Here is a 6000-nt window from a genome sequence, read left to right on the forward strand (position 1 = left end):
ATGGAGGGTAATTAGATCATAAAGGCAGAGCCTTGTCTGAGAGGGTAAATGCCCTTATAAGAGGCACTAAAGATCTTGCTCTCTCTCTCTACCTGACAAGTAAGGGATACGGTGAGAAGTCAGTCACAAGACAGAAGAGAGCTGTCTCCAGAATCCAACCATGTTGATCCCTTGATCATGGCCTTTCCGCCTCCAAACTGTGAAAAAATAAATTTCTATTATTTAAGTGCCCAGTGCATAGTATTTTATTATGGCAGCCCAAAGGGACTGAGACAGCTGGAAATTATAAAAACTGTACCAAAAGAGCATTGTTTCTTCAACTCTCTTGTTTCTACCTTCAGATGCATCCACTCAGGATAACAAGAGTTTTATCTTGTCATCTTCCATGCACTTCTAGGGAACTCATTTCTGAATGTACTTCTACTTCAGTGCTAGACTAAAAGGATCTGTAGAATACATGGAGCAGGGGCCCTGTGCGGCTCAGTTGGTTGAACATCTGACCCTTGATTTCGGCTTAGGTCATGATCTTGTGGTTTATGGGATCAAACCCCATAAACAATTGAGCTCCGCACTAACAGCATGAGGCCTGCTTGGGATTCTCTCTCTCTGTCTCTCTCTCTCAAAATAAATAAATAAACTTAAAAAAAAAAAAAAGAATGCACCAAGTAATGTATCTAGGCATAGTAGGCCTACAACAGATGTTGCTGTGTAGTGTGGGTTTTTTGGTTTAACCTGTAAGGGCATTACAGCACTTCTTCCACTCAGACATATGTTCATTAACCACCTCTTAAAGCTTTTCTATAGGCCCAATCAACAGTCTCTCTCTTTTTGAAGGTAGTTTCCCCTTATCTCCCTACCCTTAATACCACTGTATATGGTTTGTTCACTCATTTCCACCTCCCTAAGCTGTACTAATAAGTCCTAGGGGTATGTCCTTTCTGCAAGAATCACACACACACACACACACACACACACACACCCTGCAACTTTATGCAAATTGGTTTAGAGAATTCCTCTAGGCCTCACCTGCCTACTTTCTGCTGTGTTCCTTGATGCTTTCTGCATTTCCTCTCCCTTTCCTTCCTATCTTAGCTCAAACTTCTCAACTTGTCTTGGTTAAACTCAGATCCCAGATGTCAACTTCCTGTTTCACCACTGACCCAGAAATCCCAAAGGATGCCCTGCTAGGAATTCCTCAGGCTCATTTCCCAAAATTGCTCTGCCCCAATGTAGTGTTCCCCCACAGCAATTTCCCTCTGTGCTAGGCACAGTCTGGGGAAGCTGAATTAGGCTCTTCTTTCAGCACCAATTACAGTCTACCTTGTGTCAGAGTTCTGTATGGATGTACCCTTCACCTCCCAGGGAAGAGAGTAGAAGTCCTAGCCATTGTCATATGCCCCTGCTCCCTCCAACACCAGTCTGTGGCTGTACTCAATATAGGGACTGCATTCAATTGGATGGAGGGCTATAGTTTTATTCTAGTTCTCTGGAGCATCTATTATTCAATCTTTCTATCCTTTTAGCTCCATAATTCCCTTCCCTTCTTTGAATCCCACTTTGCTTTTATTCTTGACATTCTGGGAAGAAATCAAAAGACTTGTTTGCAAATAAAAGCTTTCTATCGGACAAGTAATTTAACATCCCAGCCTTCACTTAGCTATCTATGATCAATAAGTAGATAGGTAGATAATAACCTTATAAATAGAATCCTGTATCAGTCATTAAAAAAGGAGAAAACACTACAGTATGAAGAGATTTACACATGACTGAAATATACAAGCTATATCAGATTTAAGAAACAACTTTAAATGGGGTTGCTTTTTTAATACATAAATGCTAGTTTCTTAACAAAAAAGAACAAAGTACAGTGCTGAAGGAGGAAGTGTTTGACACATGGTAGCATTCCATAATTTTTAGTTGTCATTATCAGTATCATTACTGCAGCTTGAAATTGACTATAGTGGTCGTACTTAACATCATGGAAATTGGTAAACACTACAAACTGGGACTTTTTCTTTTTTCAGAGAGTGCTGCTTTACCAGTATACTACTAGACTAGTGCCATATATTGAAATAATAATATTTTGCATCTAAATGCAGCATTATTACAATTAACTTCACTGTTTGCTTTTGTGTGTGGCTACTAAAAAATTTTAGATTACACTGTGATATTTCCAATGGATAGTATTGGACTAGATAGATCCTAACCCACGTGGAAGCCTGACCTTATCACACTCCATAGTGTGGTCCCAAGTATTTCTGGGCATCCCAGGAAGAGCTCAAATGCTCCACAAATCAGTCTAGATGGATGCCTCTCACTTTTGTGGGCAGTTCTTTCTTTGAACCACTGTTCCTCCTAGATCTTAAGGCCCCTTACATGGTCTTATCACCTTGACATTCTGGACTGATCTCTCTAGATCCCTGTTTCCACTGACTGTAGGTAAGTTCCCCTCCATACCTACTAGAAATGTCTACTGATAATGCCCAAGAACCCAATATGTTTCCCTACCTGACATGAAGGACCCTTACCCTCTTCATCTCAGTTTCCATATGGCAAGGAAAGGGCCAACTCCATGCCCAACAATGGAAAAATTCTAAGGCTCCTTGCATACAGTAGCCCCCTTTTCCTTGACACTCTCAGTCTCTCTTTCCAGTTACTAAGATCTCATCTTCTATTCCTGGCCCAGACAAGGGAAACAAAATTCCCCTAACACACAAAAAACTACCTTTGCTGATTCCTAGCTGCCCCCACCTCTAACCTTCCCATTACATTAAAGCTCCTTCATAATGTGTAAAATGGGGGATTCTATTATTACAAGGTTATTAAAAAAGGTTTTTCATTGGTATTTTAGTCACTGCTTAGAAAAAATAGTGAAAGTTTAATTTATTTTCTTTTTCTACTTGCATAAGAGGTGAATGAACCTCACAATTTCTGTAAGTAGTAAGACACAGTAATCCTAGTAAGATGAGGACCAGGTTTCCGGCAGTAGAGATATTGACAGATGATCAGAATTTGGGATGTATTTTAAAGATTGAGCAATAAGACTTACTGGATTAGATATGTATGGTAAGCAAAGGAATTCAAGGAATCAAAAGTGACTTCTGGGCAACTTGACTGAGTCACTCTGTAGTGGTGCCATTGACGGAGTTAAGAGGAACAGATCCTGGAGACAGTTTGCAAATAAAGAACTATTTTGGACAGCTCCTCATTTAAGCATCATAAAGGTGCTTACGATGACTCCCAGACTCATTTTATTCTTCCCACTTTACAGACAAGGAAACTAAAGCACAGGGAGGTTATGTAACAAGGATAAGGTCATTTGGCTGACTCACTCCATGGGCTATTTTCCCTTACACAGCATCATCGAGTTTAAGATGTCTGAATCCTAAGCCATTTATCTGCCGTGTGACTCTTTGGCAAAGCCCTTAAGTTCTCTAAGCCTTGATTTTGTCCTCCTGAATGGAAAGTTTCCTGCTCAGAGTTTGTGTGAGGGTTAAATGCGGCAAGATTGGCGATTTGCATGATATTATGTATATTAAATGTATGGTGTTGGCTAATGTTATAGTTGGCCACTTCCAAAGCTTGGAATATTATAGCACTGTGATCCTGGATTACTCTAACTAAAAGAACTCCTCAAGAAGGTATATTTTCTCCCTCCAGTTGGCCTTCAGCTTAGATCCTGGTTTTGTTTCTCACTGTTAAGACTACATTACAGAATGATAAATAAAAAATATTTAAAAAAAAAAAAAAAAAGGGGGGCCTTTNCATTACAGAATGAGAACTCAATTGCCTATGATGGATGCTCTCTGACATCTAAAGATTAGGGTGGGGGAAAAAGTAAGTGAGACCTGAAATAAAGCCTGATTAAGTAAAGGAAACATCAAAGGCAAAAGACAAGATACAAAAACTCCACTGAGAGGGTCTGAAATGACCAAAGAGAAAAAGTCCCAGCCTTGATCAGGGAAAGTTAGTTGTCTCAGTGAAAAAAAAAAAAAAATAACCACACACGATATCATCAGGCAGTAGAGATCTTGATCCCGGAAAGCTAGAGGTGAAGAGTACTCAAGAGCATTTCCCCCACGCTGACCTCACAGGAAGAACTGGCCCGAAATTAGCAAAATTGAGAGGTTTAGCTTAAATGCCTGGAAAACTCCTTCCCTGAGCCCACCCAGCTGCAGCAGCCCTCCTCTACTTCCCACGGTACAACCTAACATCAGAATGGCCTATGTGACACTTTCCCTTATCCCTCAGGGCACTTTGTCTGCTAAGAGTAAATAGCAGTGGAAAATCGGTGCCAACTGAGGTGGCAGAGGGGAAGGGGGAAAAGGGTGACCCTTCTGAACAATCACCACATGATGCCTTTTCAATAACCTTTATTTGTTTGTTTGATTGATTGATTTTATTTAAATTCAAGTTAGTAACATATGTGACAATGGTTTCAGGAGTAGAATTTAGTGATTCATCACTTACATATAACACCCAGGGCTCATCCCAACAAGTGCCCTCCTTAATGCCCATCACCCATTTAGCCCAGCCCATCTCCCCACCCTCCACCCCTCCAGCAACCCTCAGTTTGTTCTCAGTATTCAAGAGAAGAGACTCTTAAATACAGAAAACAAACTGAGGGCTTATGGGGGTGGGGGAGAGGGGAGGGGGGTGATGGGCATGGAGGAGGGCACTTGTTGGGATGAGCACTGGGTGTTATATAGAAACCAACTTGACAATAAACTATAAAGGAAAAAAAAGAGTCTCTTATGGTTTGTCTCCCTCTCTGTTTTAATCTTATTTTTACTTCTTTACCCTATGTTCATCTGTCTCATTTCTTTAAAGGTAAAATTGAGGAAAAGATCATTAAGACCCGTATGAAAAGCTGTCTGAGAAAACAGGGCAAAGCAGGACCACTGAGAGACAAATAGAAATGGCTAGATTGTTGAGCCTTTTCTCAGAAGTATAGGGCCTACCCCACCACAAATTCAGCCCCATACCAGGCAGGCTTTCTCCAGGCTGGATCCTAGTTACAAATCTGGGATGGGGTCTCTGGCTATAAGGATTAAGAGCAGGTGCTTTGGAGATTGACTGCCTGAGTCTGAATCACTGCTTGCCTCAACCTTTTCAGTAATAATGGAAGAATTATTGGAATAACTGGGCAAACTACTTAAACTTCTGAAGCCTTTGTTTCCTCATTAATTAACATGTGAAAAATATAATGATTGTATAATAAAAGTGGGAAAAAGTATAATAACAGGGTTGTTGTGAGAGGTCAGTGAGGTAATGCTTGTGAAGCACCTGGCACATAACTTTCACTAAGCATTTACATTAATTCCATCCTTGTGTGGAGTTTCATTCTGATTAGATGATTTCTCAGGGAATGGACCTTTTCAGAAAAAAAATAATAATAACAACAACACTGTCAGGAATTTATTTCTTTTCAATCTGTTTCTTTGCTTGCCACTATTCTAGAAAAAAAATATTTATTGGGCACATCATACGTGCCAGAAATAAGTTGCTAAAGAAAATAGTGGGGAAACTGTTACATAAAGTCCCAAGAATAAAAAAATCGAGACAGGAAGATTAGACAAAGGTGAATTTCAGAAGTTCACTGGAAGAGATGAATCAGTGAGGAGGGCTAAGAAAGGCCAACTTTCATATGCTTATAAGGGCCAGGGGTTGCCTGGGTGGCTCAGTTGGTTAAACATCTGACTCTTGATTTCAGCTCAGGTCATGATCTCACAGCTCATGAATTCGAGCCCCACATCAGGTGCTGCACTGTCAGAGCACGGAGTCTGCATGGGATTCTCTGTCTCCTCTCTCTCTGCCTCTCCTCTGCTCATGCTCTCTCTCTCTCAAAAAGAAATAAACTTAAAAAAAAAAAAGGTTAGGGACATTTCCAATATTGTTCCGATTTTGAGTTGTGATTTCCTCCTGTACATTATTTTCATCCCCCTTCTTTCTTTTTCGAAACATATCATAGAAACTCAGGCAGCAATCCTGCGTTGGCTG

Source organism: Crocuta crocuta, unplaced genomic scaffold (genome assembly GCF_008692635.1).
Source record: "Crocuta crocuta isolate KB4526 unplaced genomic scaffold, BGI_CrCroc_1.0 scaffold122, whole genome shotgun sequence".
In the NCBI taxonomy this organism is placed as follows: domain Eukaryota; kingdom Metazoa; phylum Chordata; class Mammalia; order Carnivora; family Hyaenidae; genus Crocuta; species Crocuta crocuta.